The sequence below is a fragment of the Malaclemys terrapin genome, chromosome 6, assembly GCF_027887155.1.
Source record: "Malaclemys terrapin pileata isolate rMalTer1 chromosome 6, rMalTer1.hap1, whole genome shotgun sequence".
NCBI lineage: Eukaryota > Metazoa > Chordata > Testudines > Emydidae > Malaclemys > Malaclemys terrapin.
The window spans coordinates 95,856,384-95,872,610 of NC_071510.1; positions in this window are offsets into that span (position 1 = coordinate 95,856,384).

The window sequence follows — 16,227 nt, forward strand, 5'->3', positions numbered from 1 at the left end:
CAACGCCAGACAGCTACCGGTCAGTCGGGAATCAATTTGGAGTGGGCAAATCTACTGTGGGGGCTACTGTGATGCAAGTAGCTAGAGCAATCACTGAGGTGCTGCTACGAAAGGTAGTGACTCTGGGAAACGTGCAGGTCATAGTGGATGGCTTTGCTGCAATGGGATTCCCTAACTGGTGGGGTGATAGATGGAACCCATATCCCTATCTTGGCACCGGAGCACCAGGGTACCCAGTACATAAACCGCAAGGGGTACTTTTCAATGGTGCTGCAAGCACTTGTGGATCACAAGGGACGTTTCACCAACATCAACATGGGCTGGCAGGGAAGGGTTCATGACGCTCGCGTCTTCAGGAACACTAATCTGTTTAAACGGCTGCAGCAAGGGACTTACTTCCCGGACCAGAAAATAACCGTTGGGGATGTTGAAATGCCAATAGTTATTCTTGGGGACCCAGCCTACCCCTTAATGCCATGGCTCATGAAGCCATACGCAGGCAGCCTGGACAGGAGTCAGGAGCTGTTCAATTACAGGCTGAGCAAGTGCAGAATGGTGGTAGAATGTGCATTTGGCCATTTAAAAGGTCACTGGCGCTCGTTACTGACTCGCTCAGACCTCAGCCAAACTAATATCCCCATTGTTATTTCTGCTTGCTGTGTGCTCCACAATCTCTGAGAGTAAGGGGGAGACCTTTATGGCGGGATGGGAGGCTGAGGCAAATCGCCTGGCTGCTGATTACGCGCAGCCAGACACCAGGGCGATTAGAAGAGCACACCAGGAAGTGCTGTGCATCAGAGAAGCTTTGAAAACCAGTTTCATGACTGGCCAGGCTACAGTGTGAAAGTTCTGTTTGTTTCTCCTTCATGAAAACCCGCCTCCTTTGAAAGCAAGCTGGGGGAAGGGGGAGGGTGGGTTCCTTACAGAGAATGAGTCAATAAAGGGAATAGTCACTATCGTTTAAAAATCATGTATTCTTTATTAATTGATTATAAACATAGGGAGAGAACTGACAAGGTAATCTGGGTGAGGTTTGGGAGGAGGATAGGAGGGAAGTAAAAGGCCACTGAAAAAATTCAATATAATGACAGCCTTTTGGTTGGGCTGCCCACTGGGGTGGAGGGGGAGGGTGCATGGAGCCTCCCACCCCCCCCCCCATGTTCTTACACGTCTGGGTGAGGAGGATATGGAACATGGTGAGGGGGAAGGGAGGTTATGCAGCGGCAGTCTGTTATCCTGCTGCTGTTCCTGAAGCTGCACCAGACACCAGAGCATGTCCGTTTGATCACGCAACAGCCCCAGCGTTGCAGCCTGCCACCTCTCATCTCGAGCATCCCTCATGACCTCACGTTCACTGGCGCCTTTCCTGTATTTAGATACCGTGTCCTTCCACTCATTCAAATGAGCTCTTTCATTGCGGGTGCATTCCATTATTTCCGTGAACATCTCGTCTCATGTCCTCTTTCTCCGCCGCCTTCTCTGAGATAGCCTTCGGGACGGAGGAGGGAGGATTGAAAAATTTGCAGCTGCTGGAGGGAGGGTTGAAAAAAAGGAGAGAAGTTTTTAAAATGATACATTTTACAGAACAATGCTTATACTCTTTCATGGTGAACAACACTATTCACATTACATAGCACCTGTGATTTCAGTACAAGGTCTCATTTTCCATCTTAATATTGAGTGCCTGTGGCTTTGGTGTTAGATCACAGACGCAGGTCCGGGCAACAGAATTCAGCTTGCATGCGGCCATGGTAAGCCATTGTCTTTCAGCTTCTGCACCCTCCTTTCCCACATACCAAGCAAAGCCTGTTGACTGCTGTGGTTTTCCTGTTAACCTTCAGCAGCAGAAAACAAACTAATCCCCGCCCCCCATCCAATTCTCTGGGATGATCGCTGTACCCCTCCCTCCACCGCGTGGCTGGTAACAGGGAAGATCCCTGCTAGCCAAACACAAAAAGCTGAGGGCCAATTCCCCACCCCCATCTCCTGCGCTTGGCTAACTGCAGGGAAGGATTTCTTTTCAGCCACAGGCAAACAGCCCAGTAGGAACGGCCACCTCTGTCCCCTTAATTAAATTCCCGTATTTCAATCGGATTACCATGAGCGATATCACTCTCCTGAGGATTACACAGCGAGATAAAGAATGGATGTTGCTTGAATGCCAGCAAATACCGGGACCATACGCTTTGTAATGCAATGATACCAGATTACTTGTTGTAAGCATGGCGTGGTCAAGTGTCCTACCATGGAGGAGGGAATGCACTGCCCAGAAACCTTGTGGCAAAGCTTTTGGAGTACCTCCAGGAGAGCTTCATGGAGATGTCCCTGGAGGATTTCCGCTCCATCCCCAGACACATTAACAGACTTTTCCAGTAGCTGTACTGGCCGCGAATGCATCCCAAGTCCTCAGGGCAAAGTAATAATTAAAAAACACTTGCTTTTAAAACAAGTTTTATATTTTAAAAGGTAAACTCACCTGAGGTCCCTTCCATGGGGTCATGGTCTTGGATATTGGCTTGGGAGGGTACTTCAGTCAGGCTGAGGAAAAGATCCTGGCTGTTGGGGAGAACAGAGTGCTGGGTGCTCTCCGCAAGCTCCTCCTCCTCCTCTTCTCCATCCGCAGAATCCTCAGGTATAGCTGATGAGATTATCCCCGCCTCTAAATCCACGGTCAGAGGTGGGGTAGAGGTGGCGCGTCCGTCCCCCCTCCCTCCCCCCCCGAACTGCATGCAGCTCTGCATAGAAGCGGCATGTCTGCGGCTCTGACCTGGAGCAACCGTTTGCCTTCTTTGTTTTTTGATAGGCTTGTCTGAGCTCCTTGACTTTCACGCGGCACTGTAGTGAGTTCCTATTGTGGTCTCTCTCCATCATGTCCTTGGAGATTTTTTTCAAAAGTTTTGGCATTTCGTCTTTTTGAACGAAGTTCTGCTAGCACTGAATCCTCTCCCCATATAGCGATCAGATCCAGTACCTCCCGTATGGTCCATGCTGGTGCTCTTTTTCGATTATCAGCCTGCATGGTTACTTTTGCTGATGAGCTGAGCTATCTGTGGTCACCTGTGCTCTCCACGCTGGGCAAACAGGAAATGAAATTCAAAAGTTCGTGGGGCTTTTCCTGTCTACCTGGCCAGTGCATCCGAGTTCAGATTGCTGTCCAGAGCGGTCACAATGGTGCACTGTGGGACAGCTCCCGGAGGCCAATACCATCGAATTGCGGCCACACTAACCCTAATTCAAAATGACAATATCAATTTTGGCGATACTCCGCTTGTCAGGGTGTAGTACAGAAATCTATTTTAAGAGCCCTTTATTTGGAAATAAATGGCTTTGTTGTGTGGACGGGTGCAGGGTTAATTCAATTTAACGCAGCTAAATCCGAATTAAAGTCATAGTGTAGACCAGGTCTTAGAATGATGTAGCAGCAGCTGTGCTCCTGACATTGTGCCTGAGGCAGCAGGTATAATTCCTTTCTCTGGGGTGGTGAATCTGTGTACCATTCCCATTGCAGCTGGTGGCTTTACAGCTACAATCTGACCCCTGAGCATGAAATTCTTCAGCCTTGGTAGTATTGCTCCATGAAATCATAACCCTCACTAGAAGTAACTACACCTCTACCCCAATACAACCCGATAAAACATTTATTTGGATACAACGCGGTAAAGCAATGCTCCGGGGGGAGGGGCTGCACACTCTGGTGGATCAAAGCAAGTTCGATACCGCGTTATAGGTGAAACTGCGTTATAAGATTTTTTTTTTTTTTTTTTGGCTCCCGAGGACAGTGTTATATCTGGGTAGAGGTATTTGTAGAACCTTAACTGTGCATTTGTAAGTTTGAGGTTTGGTTTTTCTTCTAACACACATTTTTGAGGATATGTGGGCATCTCCTGACGACATCGTATAGTGTGGATCTAGTAGTAGATCTAAGCTACATCTATTTGAGTTACACTATTCACGTAACTCAAATTGCGTAGCTTAGATTGAATTTTCCCTGTAGTGTAGACGAGGTCTTTGGTGTATGTTTAACCACTAATTGTAGACCATACCAAAACTGGAGTATGTAAAAAACACTCAGGAGGGCAGAACCAAACTGCAAAGTGACCTGGAAAGATTAGAACAATAAGGACTAAAACCAACAAAGGGGAGACTTGGGACTGATATGCAAGTCCTACATTCAGACCAAAAATTTAACTAAGCAGCTGCATATGACATTAAAACAAATTTATCTTTATTTTCTCCCTTTAAGGATTATATTAATTTTTCATGTACCTAATCACCATGTTGGATACGAGAAAGGTGTGGAATTGAGGGCAGGTATCGAGGGAAAGATCTGTCTTCAGAAGTGATCGATAACACGAAACTTTGAGAACCTCTGCTCTAGAAAACAGTGCTGGAATTGCTGTTCTTATCTCAAGCGGCAAGACTAAGGCCATGTCTCCATGTACAGCATGGCAGCTGTACTGATGTGCTGTACAGCACATCTGGTGAAGACTCTCTATGCTGACATGAGAGAGCTGTCCCTTCAGCACAAAAAAAAAATAAAAAAAATCAAACTACCTCCATGAACGGTCGAAGCTGTGTTGGCGGGAGCAGCTTTCCTGATGACATAAGCGCTCATGTGAGCATAACTTACGTTGTTCAGGGGTGTGGTTTATTCATACCCTATAGCAACATAAGTTCTGCCAGCATAGGCCGTAGTGTAGATATAGCCTAAGTCTACAATTACTGAGTTCTCTGCAACTTCTTAGAGGTGGCCATTCTCATACAGGGAAAACCAGTAGACATGAAGAGAGCTGTATGTAGCTTGAAAGCTTCTTTCAAGAACAGTGATTGGTCCAATAAAAGGTATTCCTCATCCACCTTGTCTGAGTATTTTTCTTAAGATCCCTTGTTCGTCTCTTAACTGTATCTGTATGGCAATAGAAAATGTTTCTCTAAGAAATTAGAAAATAAGGGGGTTCAGGTCTGATGTTGACCTGAACATTGTTTTGGGGGTTTTAAAATGAGCATGTGCATACTTGTCAAGTTTTATACAGCATGTGATCTTCTAAAGTAGATGGTTATAACTCTTTTGAAGAGTTGAACGTAGAGAAGTGTTGCCTTCTACTAGCCTTAAGTTAAACCAAATATTCTTTTGAATAAGTGTTACCAATGGTTTCTAAAGGTCAAAGTTTCTGTTTAAAAAGTGAGGAAAAAACAGGCAACACTGAGTCAGCTCTCAAATCATGACTTGTTACTTTAATTGAATTACAGGATGAGGCCAACAAGAAATGAACTGGAGTCAGATGTTGATCTGTAAAACTATTGGGAATAGAAATTTAGAATACTAAACATACTTTTCTGATCTTTCAGAGCTAGCTAGAAACATTCAGAATATTTTGAGATTTCTCTCTAATTTGAGCCATGTTTTCCTGATGACATTACCTTTTAACTGCTTTAAATAACTCCATAGGGGTAATTCTGAGTAAGATGACAGGTTTCAGAGTAGCAGCCGTGTTAGTCTGTATCCGCAAAAAGAAGAACAGGAGTACTTGTGGCACTGGGACTGGGAATGGCTGAGCCATTACAAACATTTAATCTATCTCCCCTTGTAAGTACTCTCACACTTCTTAACTGTCTGTACTGGGCTAGCTTGATTATCACTTCAAAAGTTTTTTTTCACTTAATTAATTGGCCTCTCAGAGTTGGTAAGACAACTCCCACCTGTTTATGCTCTCTGTATGTGTGTATATATATCTCCTCAATATATGTTCCATTCTATATGCATCCAAAGAAGTGGGCTGTAGTCCACGAAAGCTTATGCTCTAATAAATTTGTTAGTCTCTAAGGTGCCACAAGTACTCCTGTTCTTCTTTCTGAGTAAGACTGGCTCTTGGATGGTAGTGAAGATACCAGTGATTCATAGTCATCTGAATCCATGATACTGTGTATTCTCCCCCACAGTAAACTAGTGCACTCTGTTTACAGCTACTGAGCATGGACCATGGGCAGGTATAACTCCTTCCTTATAAGGAGCCTAGTATTGTTAGGTTGCCCTGTGGGGGTAACCTAGCTCACTACTGCTGCTTTTACTGTAGGAAAGAAAAGTCATTGTTAAATACAGGTAAAGTGAACGTGTGCAATGAAATCAAGAAGTTGTACATATTGGAAGTGTCACGTGAGCCTATTAGATCTGTTTGAGAAACTAAAATTCTTGGTTTAGTCTCATTTCTGTATTCTACCTTCTATTGGAGTTTTTTAATTTGTTATCTGAACATTTGCAGAAGTTTTATACTTGGCAGGAAATCGGATTTAACCTAAACCGTAAACTTGTTTTGACTCTTCCAATAGATGTGTGCTTGAAAATATTATACACCCTACTTAAAGTCAAAACAACCTTATTTTTGTTTAAAAATCAAAATTGATGAAATGTTTTGCTTTCCTAGTACCAATATGGAAATTTTGATGTTTGTTACAAGAATTTCTATATCTTTTAAGTGTATTATCTTTCCTCCCAGGTATTTTCTCTTTAAATATATTAATAGCTTCAAGCAGTTTCAGTTGTGATAGTATACTTGTGAAATACTAAAAAGCTTCCTCAAAGTAATCGAATTCCTGTCAGCTATCCTCCCTGAAACATGTGACAGTGTAATCAGTGCAAGTTTGCATCTTATTAGTCCAGTTCATGAGCTGTCTCCCTCCTCCAGTCTCTAGGGAGTACCAGTATAGAAACTTACTCTTCAGAATATACTGTGTACAGAAAGCTGTAAAATAATCTAGGAGATTTTTTTTTTTTCTAAAGACATTTTGTTATATGAAGCTCAAATATTGCCTAGTCAACTAAGCTATTTATCTTACTGGCAGTCTGTGGCAATACTCTACTAAAAACTGACTAGCTTCTTGTGATATTTTGTCTATATTAACTCTTTCCCCAAAAAGGTAACTTCTTTTATAATCCCCAGCTTCCTCCCCCTAAATAACTACATCATCCCTTCAGGCTTCCTTGCATTAGACCCCACCCTATAGCTGCTGTGCTGTGGTAAGCAGCATATTTATTCTTGGCAGGAAACTTGGTGCATCTGAAGGGCATGCAAGCTTCAAACAAGTAACATCAGCCACAAAAGTCATCTGCCTGCCCAACTATTCCACTGTGGGAGAGGAGAAAAAGAAAGCAACTGACATGGACAAAATGTTTGTTAAATGAAGCGTGGGGGTGGGGAGAAAAATCAACTGTATAAATAACATCAGTAAAGTATTAAAGCTATTGGAACCTTTTTAAATATACAATATTTATATACACTTTTTTCCTGACCGTGAAAGGGTGTGTGCTGGTGGAATGGTTCCATCATAAGAAGCCCCTCTCTTGCTCCCCAGCAAGCTTCTGCCTTAAGACTTAGAGGTTTAGCAGGCAGTATTTACAAGAAAGTAGTTTAATTAACCAAAAAGCAATGGGGAAAACTTTCCACTTCACCCTTTTCCTAAAATGTATGGGCTCTATGCATCTGTATACTGGGAGGGGAAAGCTGATCTTGAGTTAAGCAGCTGGTGTTCCTGCTGTTTGTCACAGGGTATGTTTTTGGAAACTGGTCCATCTTTACAGGCTGTGATCTAGGAGACAGAGTGTGGGGGAAGTGAAGTGTGCGGGGGGGGGGGGGGGGAAATGAAGGGTCAGTTTTTCTGGGTCTTGCACAAAGACGTCCTTATGTTGCAAACAGAGGAAGTCAGTGAATATGAGTCTGAACATGAGCTGGAGGTAGGTTTTTCTAAAAGTCCATTTCAACTTTCAACCCCTTCCTTTCATTAAGATCTAATTCACAAGTGTTCAAAGAGCCTTACAAACATTTCCTGCAGAACAAAGCTCTGGTAGGACTGCAAACAAAGTCCTCATGCCACTTCCCTTCCCCTCCCCCACCACCATATGATAGGTCATAGCATATATTCCCCTGTTGTCTTCAGTGTGTTTCCTGCTCTTTTCTCCCACCCCGTCTTCTTATACAATATTTTCTACCATAAACTGTCTCATCTTCTCCTGTGCACAATTCTCAACATTGTACTTTTCTAGCTTATACGATCAGTGGCTCATGTCTACCATTTCCTCCCCTCCCACATAGGATCTTGGAAACTTTGCCAGATACTTTCAAGCTAGAAGACTAAACCTACTAACCATATACAGAAGTTGGGGAACAGAAAGATAGGGATGGGGTCCTGCAGCAGTGCCCATGTGAGAAACTAGCCTTCCCTGAGCTACTGGGAAAGGGGGATTCCTATGATAGCACTCTCCCTAGGCCTCTTATCTTTCATACCATCCTGTGCCTAGTCAGCATCTGAAGCCTGACCTGATGGAAAGGAGCATTTTTGTTCTGTTGCTCACCACAAACCTGACTGTCAGAGTTTGGTAAAGGAAATCTAGGGCTCTAGCCACACCGTGATGTAGCCCTGCCCTATTCCCCACTGGAAGCGATAGTGACAAAAGGTTCCCTTCTCATCCCAGAAAGGCAACAGCAGGGGCCCTCCTCCCCTGGGAATCAGGGGCAGTAAGAGGGTGTTCCCTTTAACCACTGGAGAGGTAGGGGTTGCAGCAGGGGTTTTCCCAGTACTTAACCCAACAGCCAGTCCAGCTGCTTGAATCCCAGGAGAGGGCTCTGTATGGCAGGAAGACAGAAGTGCAGTGAATCCAGTCCATCCTATCCAAGCAAATGGAACTGTCTACTGGGTTAACAGACTCTTGCTGGCTGCTAAAGGGTGGAGGGTCCATGCTATTTTGTGGTTCCTCGGTCTGCTGAGAGGGAGCGGAGTGTCACTCCACTACACTAAGTTTAACTCCTTCCTAGTTAATAGCCCCAGTATCTACTTCTGCTTAGTGCTTTGCCAGAAACAGTAGCATGAAGTTGACCTGATTCTTTATGGTTTCAGCATTGCCCAAGTGGTTCTGAATAGCAGCAGTGAGACCTGGGAAGAAACGGGCCAGTTTTCACTCTGCTACACCTCACCAGAGCTCTGAGCAACAGTACAGGAACTAGAGCTCCCTGTGTGCAAACTGAAGGGCAACACTGCATGGGTTTGTACCCTGCCCCTAACTGGACAGTTCTTTGCAAACAAGTGCTAGACACTTGACTTTTTTTTTTTTTTTAAATCCTTATTCTCCAGCAGTTATTGGCTCTCTCCTTCCTACTGATTATAGGTGAGTGAATTTTTGTCCCTTTGATTTTTAAAAAGGGAATGGAAAAGGAGGAGTAGAAGAACTGAGGAAGAGGATGACAAGAGGCTAGCAAGGGTGGAAGTACAGTTTAGTGCATAAGCCAATCCTTTTCCACTCCACATGTCACTTACTACAAGAGAATGAGGGTCCACCCTAAATTATTCCCCGTATCTGGAAAATCCTCCTCCTAGAACTGTTCTTATGCTCTAGGAAGTCAGTTCCTTACACTCCATCCCATCCCACACAAATGATGCTGTAGTTATAGCTGTGTGCCAGCCACCTCAGCTGCTGAAAGGGAAGATGGGTATCCTCCCCATTGATTTGCAGTCTCTTGTGTTATCTGTGATGAACTCTGTGGGAAACAAAAATGCTCCTCAGGTGGAGCATTTTCTAAAAGGAATGGAGTTCTCATTTACAAACTACCAGTATTGAAACTGCAACCTGTGGTGACTTATTACCAACACTTAAAAGAAATGGAGAATCATTTTAAAAGAACCATGGGATCTGTCTAAACTGCATTACTGCCATCCAATGTGGTTTTATTTGATACTATTTACAAAACCGGGATTATAACCATGGCAACACTTACATTGTGACATGCCACTAGCAATTCCCTATAAAGTGTAAGAGTGAAATGCATGTGTACAGGACAGCAAGTAGTGAGAGAATACTGAGGTTTTTTTTTTAAGAAGAGATCAGGATGACCATAAAGCTTAGCATTTTGCTTTCTCTGAAGGTACTAAACCTGCCTCTCTTCAACCTAGTCTTCCAATAGTAACACCACAAAGTCTTTTTGTTTACACAGTTCACATCTTGCTGAGCAGAGTTGTAAGGAAGGTAAATATTTATATAGAATTGTGCCCTGATTTTGTGAGGTGGTCAGATACCACTGGTGGGCAGCATGACAAATACAGTGTTTGGGTGTAACAAAATACTACTAATCTTCAGCCACAACTATAATGCAAACATTCAGAATAAAAATGGATTTTCTCAACAAAAATATTGATGTATAATTTGATTTTAAAAACTGAAGGGTTTAGTTCTTTTCTGCAAACATGAGCTAAGCACAATGTAGTTCCCTGGCATGAGAAGTTATGGTCTAACAGAATTACTAGAAAGCTATGGGTAATAGCATATTCATTCATGTCTATCCACAAGTCATTTTTTAAAGGGAAACAGTCAACTTAAACACCTGCTTTTCTGTGAAAATCTTACAGGCTATTGCAAACACTGAATAGAAATATTTCCTAATTAATATTTAATTATACAACACTTAGTGAAACTAAACATTAACAGTTTCCACTGAAGTTAGTTTTCCCCTTGTATGTGGGCCCTTCATGCAACAAATAGAAACATGTTAGTATATAATAAACTACACAAGTTGTTAGGGAAACCTGGGCAAGTGTAGAACACTTAACTTTTAGAAGTTGACTAGATTTCAAGTTGTGCCCCATGAACAGATGCTTGATACAGTGACTGTTTCTCGTTGCCTTCAATCAACATTTCAGGGCAGCACACCAGCCTGTTGGTAGAATTACCTCTTCCTATGACTCAGGACTAGTGATGACAATCACTACTACACAGCATCGCTTATCTCCTTTGTGAAAGCACGGGACAGAGCAAAGAGTCGTCCTTGCAACTCTGCCGGAGACTTGCTTTGTCACTTAAATGTCTCTGTGCCTCAATTTCCCTATCTATGGATGCTAAACCATTGTGCTATTGCACCTCAAGTAATTAGTTTACACAGATAGGGCACTATGCTTCTTTCCCGGGAAAGCAAGATGGCAGAAAACCCTCCTGTGAAGGTGCACAAAGAAAGGGAGTTTTGTAGGATGTTACCACCACTTCTACATAGGTCCTGCTTGTTTCTCACCAGGAATCCCTCTGAGTTAATGACAAATGCCAGTGTGCTGGGCCCCATGCTGGATATAGGCTTGTTGGCCTCCTCCAGAAGAGGGAATGGTGTATCAGATGAGCTGTTCTCTAACTTGCATATCACTTAAGGAAAGAGTTGCCTTTCTACACCTTTTTCATGTGGGAGGGAAACATGGGTTTAGGCCCTGATCCTTTGAGGTCCCCAGTGCTCTCCCCTTGATATGTCAGTAGGAGTAGAGGACACTCAGCACTTCATAGAATTGGGATTTGTTTGTAAAGTGTTTTGCAATCGTTCAGTATTAAAGGCACTAACATAACAAATAGTAATATTTTACTACTGTGTGCAGCATCCCAATTCCCTCCATCTATGTATTGAAAACTAGGGGGAAAAGCCTTTTGTAATTACCTGAAATGTTCCTTCCTGTGCCTAGATCCACAGATCCATTACAGTGTGTTTTCCAGCGTCTTTGCTGCTTGGGGCCAGAATCACACTGGCAACAGGACAGTGCCTGCTCCCTGATGGCTCTGAGGTCTGTCTGAACCAGTCCTGAATGATCTGTGCAAAAGGAATTGTTTAACATTGTATTGTTGGGAACTTATGGGAAGGAATGTGAAACTATGTATGAAATGTAAAAAGTTGGGAAGCATCTGAGTGAGATCAGCATTGCGAATAAGGGGAGAATTTTTTTGTAATATCTGTTAATCTTTAAGCCCAGATGAACATTCTTTACTTGTAAGATGGAAAGTCAGGTGGTAAAGACTGAAATGGGTGGCTGGTGACCATACAATCCAGGTCATTTGTGCCAACATTTTGGAAAATGTTGTATAGTAAATGATCTCTTCCAGTGAGTGTGATAGCAAATAGAGTGCCAGAATGCTGTGTAATGCCAAGGTGCCAGTCGTCATGTGCTATGGGAAATAAGTCTTCAGATACAGTCCTTGGTGCAACTCTACAAAGTTGAAACTAATTTAAGAATGGTAATTTGGTTGAATAGTGTTATGCAATTTGCCTGTAGGACCTACATGTACTAGAAGAGCATTAAATGGTTTCCCAACTTATTTTAAACTTCATGCATAATTGTGCACTCCTTTAAACTAGTTCCCAACTCCTTTTATAAAAATAAATAAATTCAAGGCTGGTTCAGACAAGCTCCAGAAAGGCATAAGTTTCTGACCATACTCACTACTCTTCTCATCCTGCACCAACTAGTAAGTCAGTGTTGAAAACAAACCCAAGTCTCCTGGGCCCAGGCCTGCCTCTCTGCCATGTCAAGGCTTTTGCTACACCGGAAGCTAAGGGCATCTCTTTCCCCTTTTCCCAGTGAGATGTGAGGAGAAGCACTAGTATGCAGGGAATATTTGATTTGGCTGGTTATGAAGGAGTCAGTCCTTTTCTGCTTAGCTGCTGCCATACTGAGCATTCCTCTCTGCCAGGCAGCTTGATTATCCTTGACCAGGGATTCCTCTGCTGCCACTCCCTTTCCTTAACATTAGGTGGCCAGTATTTTAAGACTGCTCCTTTCTCCTCAAATTAAACAAAGTAAGAAGATCAAAAAAAGCCACTATGAGTAAAAGAGGCAGAGGCAAAAGGCATCCTTTAAAACTTTGAAGTCAAATCCTACTGAGGAAAACAGGAGCATAAACTCTGGCACATCAAAAGTAAAAGTATAATTAGGCAGGCCACAAAAGAATGAAGAGCAACTAGCAAAAGATTTTGGAACAAACTGATAAAATAAATAGAAATAAGTTACCAGAACTAGATGGTATTCACCCAAGAGTTCTGAAGGAACTCCAGTATGAAATTGCAGAACTAACAACTCTGGTAAGTAACCTATTGCTTAAAATCAGCCTCTGTACTAGGTGACTGGAGGATAGCCAACGTAATGCCAATTTTAAAAAAAAAGACTTCAGAAGTGATTCTGGCAATTACAGGCCGGTAAGCCTAACTTCAGTATCAGGCAAATTGGTTGAAACTAATAAAGAACAGACACAGAGATGAACGTGATTTGTTGGGGGGGAAGAGTCAACAGGGCTTTCATAAAGGGAAATCATGCCTTGCCAGTCTATTAGAATTCTTTGAGGTTGTCAACAAGCATGTGGACAACAGTGATCCAGTGGATAGTGTGTACCTGGACTTTCTGAAACCCTGTGACAAAGTCCCTCAAAGGCTCTTACGCAAAGTAAGCTGTCATGGGATAGCGAGAAGGTCCTCATGGATCAGAAACTGGTTAAAAGATAGGAAACAGGGTAGGAATAAGTGGTCAGCTTTTAGAATGGAGAGCGGTAAGGGGAAAGAGATCAATAGCAGGGTCCGGCCCCCAAGGATCTGTCCTGGAACTAGTTATGAATCTGTTGAACAGTAATGATCTGGAAAAAGGGGGCAAACAATGAGGTAGCAAAGTTTGCAGAGGATACAAAATTACTCAAGATAGTTAGTTAGTCCAAAGCTGACAGAAGAATTATAAAGGGCTCTCATCAAATTGGGTGACTGGGTACAGGGCCGGCTCTAGGTCTTTTGCTGCCCCAAGCAAAAAAAATTTTGGCTGCCCCCCACCCCAGCCCTGGGCTCTCTTCTCCCCTTCCCCCCCCCCGCACTCCCTACTGCCCCAACCCTGGGCTCTTCCCCCCCCCCCCCCCACACCTGCACCCCATGCTGCCCCAACCCTGGGCTCTCCCCACCAGCGCTGACTCCGCCCGTTACCCCCTCACCTCCAGCCGGTCCAGCACTGGCAGGGTCAGGGTAAGCAGCGGGGCTCCCGGGCAGTGCCTTAGCCCAGGGTCGCTCCAGCCAGGGCTCCCGCCTCCAGGACCGGCCGGGACCGGGGAGGATAGAGGCGGGGGACTGCCCCTGCAGGGGGCTGAGGAGCTGGGGCAGGGCAGCCCCAGAGGGAGCGGAGCCATGGAGAATGGGACACGGACCCTACATGCAGCGTCCTGCCCTCTATGGCCTCACTCCTGCTGCTGCTCCTAGCTGCCCTGCTGCAGTCCCTGGGCGGCTCTGGTCGCTTCGCCCAGCCCTGGCTGCAGCACTGAGGGGTGGCCGCCCTGCGGCACCTGCAGCTGGCTCCGTGTGCCCCGAGGGGTGGCCTCCAGCCCGAGTGTCCCATGCTCGGAGCCCGCCCGGCCATAAGGTGCGGGCACTGCTTCCCAACGCAAACTGCAGCGACCCCAGGACGCCCCCAGTGCAGGATGTGCTGCTGCTGCCAGGGCTGGCTCTAGGCTTTTGCTGCCCAAGTGCCAAAAAAAAAAAAAAAAAAAAAAAAAAAAGAGGCTGGCTGGAATGCTGCCTCTGAAAATGTGCTGCCCCAAGCACCTGCTTGGTTTGCTGGTGCCTGGAGCCAGCCCTGATTGGGTAACAAAATGGCAGATGAAATTAAACATTGATAAATGCAAAGTAATGCACTTTGGCAGACATAATCCCAACTATACATAAAAATGATGGCAGTCTACATTGGCTGTTGCCACTCAAGAAAGGAATCCTGGAGTTGCGGATAGTTCTCTGAAAAATCCGCTTAATGTGCAGTGTCAGTCAAAAAAGCTAACAGAATTAAGATGGATAAGACAGAACATATAATGGCAGTATATAAATACACCTTGCATACTGCATGCCGTTCTGGTTGCTCCATCTCAAAAAAAATCTTAGAATTGGAAAAGGTACAGAGAAGGGAGCAAAAATGATTAGAGATATAGAACAGCTTTCATAGGACAAGAGATTAAAAAGATGGACTGTCAGCTTGGAAGAGAGAGGACTAAGGGGGGGATAAGATAAAGGTCTATAAAATAAATGGTGTGGAGAAAGTGAATAGGGAGGAGTTACTTACCCCTTCACATAACACAAGAACGGGCCTCAACTAATGAGGTGAATAGATAACCGGTTTAAAATAAACTGAAGGAAGTAGTTTTCATGCAACGCACAGTCAACTTGTGGAACTCATTGCCAGGGAGTGTTGTGAAGTCGAAAAGCATGAACTTATCTAATTCTTTTTGAACCCAGTTATAAAGGATAGATCCATTGAGGTCTATTAGTCAAGGTGATAAGGGATGCAACCCCATGCTCTGGGTATCCCTAAGCCTCTCACTTCCTGATGCTGGGACTAGACAATGGGGGGCTTGATAATTGCCCTGTTCTGTTCATTCCCTCTCAAGCATTTGGTATTGGAAGACAGGATACTGGGCTAGATGGATCATTGATATGACCAAGTATGATTGTTTTTATGATAAACCCTGTGTCCCAGTGGTATGGTGGTATGGTACTCAGGAATGGAGGAGACAGTGTGGGGAATCTACTCGTGTCTTTTTCTTTACGAATTTTCTCAAGCATAAACAAAGAGGGAAGCACCACCTCCGGGCAAGCGGAAGAAAATTGACTTTTGCTAAGAGTGCTTATAATTTAGTCAGCAAGGGTATTTTGATAGTATAGCACAGTGTTACACTGGTGTAAAGTCTTTAGAAAATACCTGACCCCTAGCACAATCTGGTCCATTCCAGAGACACAATATTTGTCCTTCAGATGTATTTTTGGTGCCCTGGGGTAAGAGGTCTCTGGCAAGGATGATTTTCCTGAATTGAGAGCAGGGGGATTGGCAGGGGAGACTCCATCAGAGACAGGGAAATTATCCCAAATTTACCTCCAATGAGGTGGCAGAACTTTAAACTCCCAAAAGCTCTCTCTCCATCCTGTTTTCCCACCCCAATTAGTGTTTTACTGCTGCCCCTGACTAGAGGCTTCTTTCAGCTGCCCTCTCTTGAGAGAACTTCCTTCTTCCCCTTTCAAGGCTGCTGCTGCTGCAGTTTCCCTTTCCTGGCCTTACACTCCTTCCTCTTTCCCCATGCCCACCCTTATCATCCTGTCCTAGTTTAGAGAAATACTTTATTTTACCAAAAAAGGCCTCCCAACCCTCACGAAGAGGGAAGCATGAATGATTGTAAGGGAACCCCAACTGACTGTTGGCATTAGGTTCCAGATGTTTGAATCAGTTCTGACAACATCCTTCCCCTTGAGGCCATTTTATTTAGGCCCTGAAATAAAGTGCAGAACTAAGTACAGTTATTTGCATGTTTCTGTACACATCATATTCATTGTTTGTATATGTAGCATGTTTGTGTACAGCTTCATTTACATATAAGAAATGAGGTATTTCTTCTGCATGCTTTGTATTATGCTGCTTACTATATTT